The following is a 15,529-nucleotide window of genomic DNA, read 5'->3' on the forward strand; positions in this document are numbered from 1 at the left end:
TCCTAGATTTGATGGTGGCAATCAAGTAAAAATAATATTATACATTTTTATGTGGCAACCATATGAAAATCGCAATGCACTTTGTTTTCTCTAAATAATACAATTACTTATACTTTTCTTGAAAAATGTTTACTTAAAATATTACTAAGGTTTTACCACAAAAATTTGTGTGTTGTTGATGTGCTTGAATATTTTGTTATTCCATTTTATCTCTATTTGATTCGCATCTAATTTGAACTGCAATATTATACGATTCTTAAAATTCACTTTTTCAAGGCCACAAACTCATACCAATTTTATACATCAATCAAAAAAACATGATAAGATTGGTCCTGGATTGATTGACCTTTATTTTGGCCTTTATCCATAGATACCTCACCAATTCTAACGTAGAAAGATTGATCATGGATTGATTGACCTTTATTTTGGCCTCTATCCATGCATACCTCACCAAATTTGATGTGGTCATCCCCTTGTTAATTTGCAATGTTTATTTAGGACTTAATTTAATACTATAAAAGTTTTGAATAAGCAAATATTGGATTTTGATGAAATGAGGACCAACAACGCCATGAAGGCTGGGAACGTTCCTCACAAGGGTGGGCACATGGCCATAGAATCTTCTATATTTATTTCCAACTTTGGGCTCTTCTCAATGTTTCGTACACCACCCACTTTTCTGCCCATTGGCCATATCACGTCTAGTGCACTCATTGTTTGTTGTTACAAGTTTGAGCTCAAAGTAACAGCAATGACTATTCTCCATACAAAACAACATCTGATAAAAAACAAAAATTTGCATAACAGAATTGTTTTTCAGCGATTTTTTTGCAATTTTACAACATTGAAAAGGCACATTAAGAAAATCGAACAAATAAAAATTGCGTAAAAATCTATGACAATTCATAGATTTTATATTTTCGACCAAATACTGAGCTGTATAAAATAGACAGCTCCAACTCAACAACCGTCAGATTACACAGTTTAGATGTCTTTATCACAGCTTTTTTAATTTGCTGCATAGACAGTTCTGACAGTTTCCTCTTTCTAACATGCTGTCTGAATTTCAGGCCCTAGTGATGAAATTCACTCTGAAATTTTGGGATGTACCCGACCTTCCTGATATTTCTTTAGAGTAATGAAAACAAGAGATTCAGAAGACTTTTGTTCTTCTGCTTGCTTAATTCTTCCCATGCTAGCTGCAATTTTGAAAAAACAAAGGAGACCGATATTTATACACAATTCAAGTAATTAACATATGTTACAGAAAAACGTTTTGGGGTGAAGTATAGAAGTCGGTGTTATTCTACACGTGCAAGGATATGATGATTTTTTAGAAGATGGTGATTTTATTTTTTTTGGAAAAAACGTCTTGTGCTAGGCATGTGGCATTTAATGTGGAATTTTTAACAATAGAAGATAGTTCGGACTGTAATTTATTTAGTTAAATGATGAGATGATATGATCCACCATGCAAGCCCGCTTATCGAACAAGACAACATGATGTACGTGTTTTGGTAATAATGGAGGTTTACAAAAAATTAAAAAAAATTGGAGGTATAGAAAGTCGCAGACTGTCCTGTGGGGACACTCTTCTGCATTCGCAGTCTTTGACTGGAATTCGTTTCTTTTCTCATTGCTTTGGAACGTTCCCGAAGCTCTTTTTCTTTCACAAAACTTGTTAAAAAGGAACTGTAGCCATTTAACCATGTTTTAGTGTGGTCTTTACGCCGAAGGCGTCTCCCACTATGAAATGGACGAGCTCCTTTTAGTCCATCAATGGTTCAAAATTCACGACAGCCGATGCAAGACGATTGCAGCTATTTAGTCCGTCGATTTTTCCTCATTGGCTTTACGGTTTTCGAGACGAATGAACCATTTTTTCCTCCATAACGGGTAGGCGTGCAGCTTTCCCTCACCCTGACAGTACCATTCACAGCGGACTTTAATTTTACCTGGCATTTCACCTCGTCGTTTCCACCTGTCAAAGGAAAGAGATTAACCTGTCAGAGCACATCCACAAATATCCTGCAATTTGTACACAACAAGAGGACCAAAAACATCGTAGCTGTTAGATTTTTGTTGTTACTTTTTACTTTGCGGATTTTTGCTTTTAATTTCTCCGTTCACCGTCATTTTTTTCGTTCCATGTGTAATATAGAAACGGTAGTATCTTTTTGGAGAGCTTAACATTCGCTTATATGATAGTAGTAGCTTTTTCGAGAGCTTAACATTACTTATTGGTACAGATGGAATCGCATGCATTTATGTCTAGAAATGGGAGTTTTTTTTATTTTTCCATTTTCATTTTGTGCTCGTGAGATTTTATTCATAGATGGGCACAATCAAATTAGTGCTCACCAATCACATCCTTGCGCATGACAAACACCATTCCCTATGGAGGATACAACACAGGCCCAAAATATCTTATTTACAAATTGGGTTTGGCAAATACACGGCCATTACCTGGACTTGAAAACAAATACAGCAGTCCCTTGCAAACTGAAATACAAAGGAAACTTGGATCTGCTAGAGGTTATTAGTTTAGGAATATGATGACTAGACTAAGCACCATTTCATATCAATTATATAATGAAATTGGTAAATAAAGTTATATAAAAATTAAATTAAAAAAATATTATGAAATATAATTTAAATTAAAGATAAAATGAAAAATTATAATTATAATAAACATTAAATTTAATTATATAAAGATTTAATAATTATTATATATGAATAGTAAACTTAATTATATAAATAGTATAAGTATAAATTAGTATTTAGTTGTTATTTAGAAATTGGAGATAATTGAAATTCGAAAATATGAGTTAAATTATCACTATGGTACGTATTGTGTTTAGGGATTTAATATATTATATAATTTTTTGAATAATGATTCAATTTTTATATTTATTTAAGTTCATCTCTATCTCCATCTCCATCTTCTTCTCTATCTCTCTTATCTCTATCATTGTATAGCTCCTTGCACCTCACTCTCTCTCTTCTACCTCTATCTTTCCTACAGGATATAATTACTATATTATATATGTATATATAAATTTTTATATTATTATATATAAATAAATGATAATAAGTTTTTAAGTTTTTAAAAGTAATTAATAAAATATTAATTATATCTCATACGCTTGTAATGTTCAACATAAAACTAAAATATCCAATCTCTCAACCAATTGATCTAGATGCAGATGCAGCCTATTTACTTTGTTTCAGTGCCATCCTCGATGAACTACCATAGCCGTTAAATTTTAATATGGTTTATTTTATTTTTAATATTTTTATTAGAAGGACAATTTTATTTTTAAAAATTATTTTTAAAAATTTGATTATATTTATGTTCAATTTTTTAATAATTTAATATTATCTAATTTATTTAAGAAGTAAACTATAATTATTCTCAATATTATTATTTTTATTTTTATTTTCAATTAATTAATAAATATGGTCAAAAGGTGCATCGAATATTGTTCAATTTTGTGCATATACCTATTTTTTTTGTCTAATCCATTGGAGGGCATGAGTATTCCACATAAATACAAATAGTATTGAATAAGGTAAACTAAAGCCTAATGAAACACATTCAATAAATTTTCTAATATTAACCTTGAAATTTGGAAGGGCTCTTGATGTAAAATATAATTATATCTGGTGCCTTTTAACTGTTCACATTAAGATAATTATCTCTTTAAATCTACCCACACTAGGGCCTATATTTTTTCTAAATATTAAGGCATATTAAATTATTTTTAAATTTATATGTATACAAATTAATTTTATAAAATTTGATAATTTTCTTAAATTCTTTTTATATGATATTTTTTCAAATATTTGTATCATAGTATATAACCAATTTTGAATTTAATTATATAATATAATTATATTTATTGCTATATACAATATTTGAAATAATATAAATTATCTTTCTTTTTTATATATAAGTGCTACCATAAGAGGTAGCTCCTTGTATTGATCAAAAATAGATTACAAAAGATGTTCAGTTACAAATAATTGTGTAGGAGAAAGCCTATTCTTGCACCACTCTCTATCATCCTATCTACTTTGGCTAGATTAAGAAGATCTTTGTTGTTGCCCATGAAATTCTTAAATTCCTCCAAGTTGTTCTTCTTCTTTACTTGAGTCCTAAACAAATGTCATGCCTCTACATTTGTTTCATACTCTTCTCTTCCCTCAAGTATATAGTATTCAACATCATGCATGACTCGGGGACTTCTAGAAATAGATTGACCACTCCACCAATAGCACCCTAGCGCTCCTACGAGATAATGTGTTTTGCAATTTGTATCACCCAAAAGTTGCTAAGGACTTGAACCATGGGCTCAAACACAACTAAAAAATCATCACATTGTGTTTGTGTCATTTTTGCCATTTTGCTACACCTACAATGCATATTACTTAGTATTGAATAAGGTAAACTAAAGCCTGACGAAACACATACAATCATTTTTCTAATATTAACATTGAAATTTGGAAGGGCTCTTGAAGTAAAATATAATTATATCTAGTGTCTTTTAACTGTTCACATTAAGATAATTATCTCTTTAAGCCCATCCACATTGTGGCCTATATTTTTTCTAAATATTAAGGCATATTAAATTATTTTAAAATTTATATGTATACAAATTAATTATTATAAGATTAATTTTATAGAATTTTGATAATTTTTAAATATGATATTTTTTTCAAATATTTTTATCATAGTATATAATCAATTTTGAATTTAATTTTAATATATAATTATATTTATTGCTATATACAATATTTGAAATAATATAAATTACCTTTCTTATTTTTATATAAGCACTGCCATAAGAGGTAGCTCCCTGTATTGATAAAAAATAGATTACAAAAGATGTTCAATTATAAATACTTGTGGAGGAGAAAGCCTATTCTTGTACCAATCTGTATCATCTTATCTACTTTGCCTAGATTAAGACGCTCTTTGTCGTTGCCCATGAAAGTCTTCAATTCCTCGAAGGTGTTCTTCTTCTCTACTCCAATCCTGAATAAATGTCACGCCTCTACATTCATTTCATACTCTTTTCTTCCCTCAAGTTTATAGTATTCAACATCATGCATGACTTAGGGGCTTCTAGAAATAGATTGATCACTCCATCAATAGCACACTAGCGCTCATGTGAGATAATGTGTTTTGCAATTTGTATCACCCAAAAGTTGCTAAGGACTTGAACCATGGGCTCAAACACAACTCAGAAAATCATCTCATTGTGTTTGTGTCATTGTTGCCACATTGCTACACCTACAATACATATTACCACATCCCATGTCTCATTGTTTCTCAACTGAAATATGGCTCGGCCTTGTTCTTCCCTGGTCTCCTCTATGAATGGATAATGGGTGCCAAATTGTAAGCCATTTCAAATGATATGATCCTTGCAAACCACCAAGTTGTCACTTCTATCACATGTCCAACTAAAAAAATAATCTCTCATTCAAGAAGAGTACAATCCTTGCCATTCTAACTTGTCACTTTCGAATCACCAATGTTAGTCAAGAAAGATCCACTACAATGCATCTTATGGCTCTTTGAATGTGGCAAGACATCCTTGTAACCATGCATGGATAAAGGATCATCCCACATTTGTGTCTTTGAAAATTACTTCGTTCAAACCATCCCATTTCTCAAGGAAAGAGTCCATGATCTCCTCCACATCACTATAATTTTGTATCTTCCAACTCTATCTATCCCTCTCTCCTCTTTATATCTTTATTTTTCCCTATCATCTCCACTTTTTCCTCCTCTAATCCATCTCTATCTTCCTCTCTATGTTTATAGGATCATACTCGTAAGGGAGTCTAATTATCTTCCCGATTCAAAGGTTTTGCTTCAATCATGTTTGGATCCATTTAAGTAAAGGCATAACTGATTTGAACCCATGAATTCTCAATTGAGACTTTTATTACACAAACAAAATTATTTGTTAAATACTTACCTATTGACCTCATGTACTACACAAATACATGCAAAAATATACTACAGTTTTTCTATTGCCTTCTACATCTCCTCGGTGTACCCATTGCACACCAAGGTGCAAGTGCTAGTTTATATAGGGGAGAGGAAGGGGAGAGGATTCAGTAGTTGTGCATTTTAATTTCGTGTATCTCAAAATTTTACGTGGAAATTTTAAATCACTCTCAATTTTTAAGAGTAGCTTACTTCAGTAGTTGTGCATCTTAACTTCGCGCATCTCAAAATTTTACGTAGAAATTTCAAATCACTCCCAATTTTTAACAGTAGCTTACTTGGCAAGTCCCCTACTTTTAACTAAGGTTTCAGCGCCACATCATCAAGTATAGTGCCACATCAACATGTTTTTTGCCAAAGTGTCCAAAACAACTCCCAAAAAAGTGAGACCAATAGGTGTGCAAAAGAGGCCCCAATACTTGTGTTGTTGATGTGGCATCACATGATTGGTTACTTTTCACAACTAATGGTACATTTTCTAACAATAACAACTTTAAAGTCACAACTATTGGTGCATAAACACACAAAAATTGATATTTTATGTTTTAAACAATAATTTTTATTTATACTATTATTGGAACAAAATGTATCAACAACCCTCACAACAATTCATACATGCTCAACTACTTGTGCTCTTCCCCTATTGTGTTTTGGCTGATCTCTATTATGTCCTCTTTTGAGCTCATTTATGTATTTTTAGATTGTTGTTATGAATAGTATTGCATCCTTTATTTTACATCAGTAATTTAGTAAAGTGTTATAAAAATATAATTTGCTTGAAGGAAATTTAAATTGTTCAATTTTTTTTATTTATGAGTTGGAGTAGTATTGGGATTGGTGATCTTTTGGGAAGGCGCAATGCTTCACCTATGTGAGCATCACCTAAATGCAATAGGTGCTAAGTGGACCATTCATTCTCATTAGAGATGGGTTCTTGTGTACCACTACTCTTGAAAAATGGGCCAATAAGTTTGACTCGAAGAGTACATAGTTGATAGCAATATCATAATTTGACTTGCTGTGAAAATTATCTCCTACTTATCAATCGATGAGTCAAAGGGGATCTATAATGAATGGTTCATAAGGAACAACACTTGTTGAAGGTTTTGCAAACAGGTTCGCAAGCTAAGTGGGTTTAACCTCGGAGGAAACTCCTTGGTTAAGCATGCTTGAGTTGGAGTAGTATTGGGATGGGTGACCTCCAAGAAGGCCCTATGCTTCATCTTTATTAGCATCACCTAGATGCAATGAGTGATAAGTGGACCATTTATTCTCATGAGAGGGCGATGTCTATGGGGGAAGAATATTTGCACCCACTCTATAGTGTAACTCACTTATAATTACACAGTGCAAATAATTCCCCACAACCAGAGCCTCATTAGATATGGGTTCTTATAAACCACTATTCATGAAACATGGGTCAATAAATTCGATGTGAAAACTACACAATTGAATCTCAATAACAATATCATAATATATATAATTTTAACATTACATATATTTCCATCTGGGCCAGCCATAGGAAGGACATTTCAAAATTGTCTTGTGCAATAAATTAGTCTGTCAAGTAACGACGAAGGAAATTCACTATTCTGTAATAAACGACAATATGGCAAGGCACTCTAAGCTTATGATGTTAAAAGGGGAGGAGTGAAGAAGGTGGCAAAAGACAGACATATAGCTTCTACAATGTCTGTCATTTGACGTCCACAATTGATCATCACATCACCTCGCTCTTCTGCAGATCGCTGAATGACGTCACAGGGAGACGGTATTTATCTCCGTCAGATCACGTACGTTGCTTCATCTGTCTCTTCCATTAAAGAAGAACAATTCTAGTCTAGGAAATTTCTAAGTTGACACTACTTTTTTATTAGCCGATAGGCTATTTAATGTGGGCATTGCCCACCGGGATTGTCTCACACATCCCGTAAAAAGCTCACGTCAAGGTAGCAAATTCCGGTGAGTGGAAAAATATTCGTGGAGCACACCGTTTAAATTTTGCATTCAAAATTTTTATACAATCCACCATGGTAGACCCGTTTAGCGCATTTCCTTACTGATAATATAGGTCTGATATTATTATAAGTTTGTTTCATTTTAGTAAAATCTTTCCCACAAAAAAAAGGGGCATATGATTCCCATAAAAAGCTCCTCCTTTAAGCTTCCAAGTAAGAATGCACTTTTGCTTAAGTTATCTATTTTAGTTTAACTCTGTTTGCTGAAACATGCTTTTGAAAAAAAAGAAAACAATGTAGTATAGTTTATTAAATATTTACAAAGACTTCACTTTTCTCAAGGACAAGCATCTTGCTTTAATTAATAATTTACTTCTTTTTTTTAAGACATGCATTTTGTTTTAATAATTATTTACTTTATTTATAAAAAATCATGCATTTTGGTTGAGATATTAGTTACTAAAAATAATAACATTTCTTTAATACCTATTTCAAATTATATGTTCTTTATTAAATTATTTTTTTACTACTAAGCAGTATTATAAATGTGTATCAATGATTAAAAGTGATATGGAATGATAGAAATATGGAAATGTGGGGTTGGAAATCATGAAAGGATTGAGTACTTTATTTAAATGATCAATTTTAGTTATCTGTCATTAGTGTTAGCAAGTTGATGTTAAATTTATGTTTGAATTGTTAGTAAGCATTGTATTATATAACTTCCTTTTATGCAATATTTGATGGAATAAGGAAAGATATTTGCGAGTAATTAATACTTTAGAATAGAATTATATCACTAAAGTGTTATGGAAGAAATAATAATCCTTCAATTAATATCTAGGAGAATTAGTTGCTAATAGTAATAGTAAATAAAAGAATTGTGTTTAAAATTGTATTTGGTTTTCATGATTTTAAAATTAAAATAATTAAAATTAATATATATTTTAGATTTAATTTCAAGTCTCGAGTAAATATATTAATGTAAATATTTTTTATATATAATTTAGTTATTAATTTAAATTATTTTGTTAATTCAATTATAATTTATTTTCTTAGTAATTGTTTTTATTTGCAATCTCTTTTAGATCAAATTTTTTGGGTAGTTTGGATTGTGGATTATTTTTATGATGCATTAAAATGTTTGGATAATTATTTTAAAAATTTATTTGAATTATCATATTACTCTAGGGTTGGTGATTTATTTGGTTTTATTTACTATTAGAAAAGTGTAAGCATTTTATTTATTAGTGTTCTCATTAGAAAATATTATTTTAAATATAAAAAATGTAAAAAATGTAAAAATGTAATTATTTTGAAAATTTATTTGAATTATCATATTATTTACAATGGAAAAATGTAAGAATTTTATTTATTAGTGTTTTGTTATTAGAAAATATTATTTTAAATATAAAAATGAACTATTTCAATAGTTTTGTATTTTTTTGGAAAAACTTATGTAAAAATAAAGTAACATTAAAAATTTACTAATTTAGAGTATTCAAATTACAATTAATTTCTTAATTTCTAATCCCATATGTATATTAGCTTTCATTTGATTGGGTGATATTTTGGTTTTTGTTTGACCAAGTGAAATACTTGAGGTCTAATTGCATAAATCTAAGAAAGAAAATAACTATTATATCCATTATCCATAAAACAAGAAGAATAGGGATCTAATAACAATGCCAATGATTTATAATAGTTGGAAATAAATTTTGTGTAATTTATAAATAACTTTTAGTTAGGTTGGGATTATGTTTATATAATTTGATAATATAATTTTTTGGCTATATAAAAAGAATAAAACAACAAAAAAAACATAATATAATAAAAAATATTATTAATATAGCAATAAAAAGTAATATAATTGTTGAAGAAAAATATTAATGAAAATATTAAAATATTAGTAAGGATATAATAAGAAATAATTCAATAATAAAAATAATATAAAATCATATGAATTTGAATAATATGAAAATAACAATATGATAATTTTAACATTAATAATACAATATTAACATTATTCTAATATAAATATAAATTTATATTATAATTAGATTCATAGTAAGAATATTAGATTTTAAATTTTGAATTATAAATGGGCCATCATGGAATCTGATAGATCCTAAAGTTGTACCGTGTCTTCGTATAGAACCTGGATTCTCCTTTGAAAGATACTCTAAAATGCAGAACAACCTATATACAATCATTAGGAAGCAAGAAGAAGCAAGACTACAACAACGATCACTGTAAAATAAAATAAAAGTTATATGTCAGAACTATTGGATATTGGATGTATGGTTACGTATCTCTATAATGATATTTGTTCAGAATTTCAGAAATTTAAATCTTTACAAATTCATTTAGTACTAGAAAAGGTTGTTTAAAAACTGGTAGATTATTTTATGTCAATTGCATCTGAAATGACTAATAGATACAGTTTTCACATCCTAATTTTATACTCTCCAACATAATGATTAAAGTATATTTTACAATTGGCTAATCATTGCACCTTTGTTTTGGTGCAAGCACTAGTAAATATATATTGTAAAATCAAGAAAAGTAAGCTTTTGCTAATAACTTTTGTCCAGATCAAATTTTTTAATGTATAGTTTGGTTCGGCAAACAATTTTTAGATATATACATGAAAATTTGATTTAGTTTATTTTTGCTTGTGAATTCAAATTTAGTTAGATTTTCGGAATGATATAATTTATATTTTGTTAATCTAATTCTAACACATCGAAGAATAAGTAATTATAACTTATAATTTGATATTTATGAATAAATTAGTAGAAAACTATCTATTTTTCCCTACTTTCACTTCTTTTAATTTTTAATTTAATAAATACTATCATATGATACGTTATAGCTCTAAACCAAGTTAATTTGAATGTATTGCTTTTTGTCTTCATAATACCTAATTTTAATAAAGAAATTTGTTTTATATCTTTATATTTTGATGAACCCCTTAAGTTGTGTCTTCACAATTTATCCTTCTATATTAAGATTTTCAGATATTTTTTCATCTTATTGCTTATTTTTATTTCATATTTGATTAAAGTTTGGATCCAGTGCCCTCCCTTGCGTGTCATCATTATATTGTGATTAGGCTTTGAGATTTCATTATATATTTGCTCCTCACCCTTTGTATGTGCTTTAGTGTACAAAATGGTAAATAAATTAAACTCAAGTCCATTTGGATACATTTCCAATAACTACTCTCGAGATCTCTAATATATCCCTTTTTATTGTAGTTCAAATTTGTAGGCATAATACTAACCTGGTTTCGGGCTTATTAATGACCCAAAAAAAATTTAAATTCAAAATAAAATTTAGTCCAAGACAACTCCTTCTACCCAGTCATTACTTATTGTTTATAGCACGCAAAATTTGTTAACTTATGTGCTAAGGTGTTGTGTTTAAGCACAAACACTACTTCAATTTCAATAATTTAAGAATGCACAAGATCTCATTCTAATTTTTGTATCACTCATAAAACGTCATACAACACCAATATTGTATCATCAACTTACATTAGCATCGTAAGAATTATTACATGTCTGCTTATCATAGCTTTATTCATTTTCACCAAACCATTAAATCAACAAAATGGGTTTACGCATAGGAGAACAATCCCAGGCTAACAAAATTCTAGCTGGTTTTTTCTACACTGCTCATTTATAAACATAGATTGTGAAAGTCAAGGCAAGAAAGCTCATGATGAAAAATTCTAGCTTGAATATTTTTTAATGCATAGTTCATTTTCGCATACAAAGTTTAGATTGACAAATGTAAATCCAATGCAGTTCATTTAAAAACACATGTGAATTTAAAACTAGACAAAATTTGAGATTGGGGGCAAGTGCATGGAAATGGCCACTTCTTTTTTTTGAGATCAGAAAAAATTGATCTTGTATGAGAAATTGAAGACAATTACACCCAAAATTTGAGTACACAACAAGAACAAGAGTAATGGTGCTTTGAATTACTTTCTAATCTACATTTTTTTTAATGGTGGATATTAAGGGGTTCAAATAGTGGGATCACACAAAGTGCTCAACTATTTTTGTCAAAAAAAACATAACATAGTGTCTAGTGTGCTCCCCGTAAAATGTGAACTTTTGTTAATATTAAAAAAAAATTGTTTCAATGAAAAATCAACTAACACTGTGTAGTTTATGCCCAATTTTTCTGCTAATTGTTTAATGAATATGTGATTTTTTACTAATTCTCAAAGTGAACAATCTTAAAAAACAAAAAATATGCCTACTCACCCCTCTTTTTTTTGGAAACTAATCAATTTTTTTAAATGTGTATAGAATGGAGTCTAGTTTGCAAAAATCTATTTTGTTTTAAATTTTGATGAATGGATAAAAAATGAAACCAAAAAATACCATACATAAGTTTTTGGCGAAAAATAAGTACACTAGCAAATGAAATTAAAGTTCAAAATCTTAACATATTAGAAATGTAAAAAAAAATTATGCCTAGAAAGCTAAGAGAGAGCTCAATGTTTTTGTAATTTTTTTACTTCAACATTAAAACACCTTTAAACTTGATGGAGAGTGCACTCCAGATTGTGTCATTTTTTTTAATTTACAAAAAAATGCCTTTAGCCTTTGACTTGTAAGTCCAACTATTTGGGTTGGATGCCCAAGGTAAATCCAGCCCTAAGGGTTAGCAATACCCAAAGAAAATAAAAATGTGAGCATATTATGGCATGCTCAAGTTATAACACAATAGAATTATAATGTGCTAGCATTTTATCCTAGATTATTATTAATAAAAAAAAACACATTTCTACATAAATAAGTCATGTTAGAAACCACATTCCTCTATTCAAGGTTGTAGGTGCAAAGGTTAGGGCCACAAGTGCAGGATCGAATCAATATAGAGTGGAATTGCTTTCATAGTTTATTAGGACTTGTCTAGTTCATAGATCTAATTGTTGAGTATTGAGGCAAATCAAAACAAACTATTTCTCATCATTCTTAGGGCTAAATAAATCTTATCCCTCTTTACCAATTTAATATTTATTTATATAGACATTTCAACATTTCTTTTTAAGAATCAACTCTATTATCTAAATTATTTACTACACTAATTGATTGATTAGCCTAAATAAGAGACATGATATTTACATACTCCAGATAAGAGAATTGTTAGCTAGATAGTTTTAAAAGGAACTTTTATTTCATTTCAAAATTAAATAAATATTTTTTTATTTATAAAGGTTATTATACCAAATCAAAGTGAGAGATGTGGACTTTCCCACATTGTGGAATAACATTGGTAGCAAAATACCAAGGAGATGTGCATATTCCCTAGTGGTGCATATGAGATATTGTAGTGAATAGCAAAATGCTTAACTTAATAGTATACACTATACAAAAGGCATATAGCAAAATATTTGTAAATGGGATAGAAAATTACCATTCTATCCACCCAAAATTAGATCATTCATTGCCAGCGAGCTTCAATAATGAGGAATCATTCTATACACTGGGGTTTTAAAAGACCAATCTACCATGCACTACAAACTTCCCTTTGCTCGAGGTGATGTAATGTCCCAAATAGAATATTTTTTCCAAAATTACTTTTAACAACATAAAATATAGCAAATTTGAAGCAAAATATGATGCTCAAACCCTCATCAATTTATTTGTAAACATAAATTGTAATTTGTACATAAAATCAACATAGACTAATAAGCTAGTCATTACTGTAATTACACCAATTGACCAAAAACCTCTTGCAACTTATATTTATCATATTAATTTGATTTTTACGTCAAATTAATATGATATACTTTGCGTCATCTGTCTCTCAAAGTTTCTCTCACGTCAAGCCCATTAGTTTGCATCTATTTTTTTGGACATGTGGTGACCATGAGAGCTCAACACACTCTGCGGGAACACCAGTGTACTTTTATCTTTTTCTTTGCCTAACACCGTGCATTGTAAGCTTACTATAGGATAAGTAAGCTTCTCCGGACCATACAAACGCACGGCAAGCCCACACAAAAGGTTTTGTTAAGATGTACCAGACACCACCAAAGATACAAATGGAACCTAACCACACGTCCTCCAATTAGATATTCTAGATTGTCCATGCTAACAATCCATCCCTCCCCTCCAGAAGGGGATTTGAGTAAATAACCAAATTTAGTACTTGAGTTAAGCATAAGGTTCGTAATTTTTCTTACATCTCCACTGCCAGGAGCCCAAGTATCAGGATGCGTCTATTCTGGTTCCAAAAAGATAGTACGGATTAACTAACACACATGTTAGTCACGCTTTTTACACCGTCGATTTTGCATTGAACGGTTGCGATTGACTAACCTGTCACTAACACGCTGTACGAAAAGTCTATTTTGGAGCTAGAATAGTTGCGGCCCAAGTATCATATATGCCACCAAAATACAAAGCCTTAAATACTAGGAGAAAAGCACCAACACCTAGCTCAAGATTAGGTGAATACCTAAAATTGTGGTCATTTTGTTCCTATCTTTCCATACATAACCAAAAAATGGAAAAGATTCTTCTAAAGTTTCAGGTCCAGTTAGTGTGTGATAAATACCACTGAAGCCTAAAACTACAGAAGAAATTAAGTGAAGTACCCTGGGTACAAAATAGGGAAAAGTGTCCTCGATTTCCCCACTAGGACCGACTCCCCATCCTAGAGTAGCTAGATGGGGAAGTAAAATAAATCCTTGTTCATACATAGATTTTTTTGGTACAAAATGACCACTTCAAATAGATTCGTTGCTCCAACCCAGAATACAATTAATCCAGCATGAGTCACATGAGCCCCAAGTAATTTGTCTGACAAATGAATAAGTCGGGCATTACCAACCCACCAAGCGAAACTAGTGGTTTCTTGGTCATGACCAACTAAAGTTAGAGTTCCATTAAAGAGCATTTCCATGGGGTAGAACCTCCTCGGGGAATATAAGGTTTTCATGAGGTTGATCCTGAGCCGCCATCCAAGCACAAATACTGTCGTTCAAAAGAATATTTTTTGTTTAAAAAGTCTCAAATTCAAGATCTTCCGCTACACGAATCTCCTGAGAAACAAAATCATAAGCACATAAGTTTAGAGCTAGGCCAACTACTCCAATGGCACTCATCCATAAACCGTTCACTGACACAAATAACATGAAGAAATGTAACCAATGTTTATTGGAAAAAGCAACCCCCAAAATTTGACACCAGAAAATGGTTCGCAATGACCATAGAATAAGTCTCTTCGGCTTGAGTTGGGTTAAAAGCACGAAATGTATTTGCACCATCACCATCTTCAAATAAAGTCTTTTCCACTATGATACTCATGGGTAAAAGTTATGTGTTGAACAAATCTATTCATGGGTACAAGCATATGTTGTGTCGAACAAATCTACTCATGGGTACAAGTTTTGTGTCGAGTAAATCTACTCATGGGTACTTCTATACGTAGCATGCCAACACCATAATCGAAGGTTGCTAATGCTACCATTTATACACAAAACAGTATTCTAAATCATGAGAGCAAGACCTAGACCTGA

At 30.5% G+C, this 15,529-nt stretch overlaps 1 pseudogene; it reads right to left on the bottom strand.

Annotated features, from left to right (window-relative positions):
- Positions 1-652: 652 nt before the first annotated feature.
- LOC131033347 (photosystem II CP43 reaction center protein-like) lies at positions 653-15,317 on the bottom strand (annotated as a pseudogene).
- Between the last annotated feature and the right edge of the window lie 212 nt (positions 15,318-15,529).

This window comes from Cryptomeria japonica, chromosome 6 (genome assembly GCF_030272615.1).
Source record: "Cryptomeria japonica chromosome 6, Sugi_1.0, whole genome shotgun sequence".
NCBI lineage: Eukaryota > Viridiplantae > Streptophyta > Pinopsida > Cupressales > Cupressaceae > Cryptomeria > Cryptomeria japonica.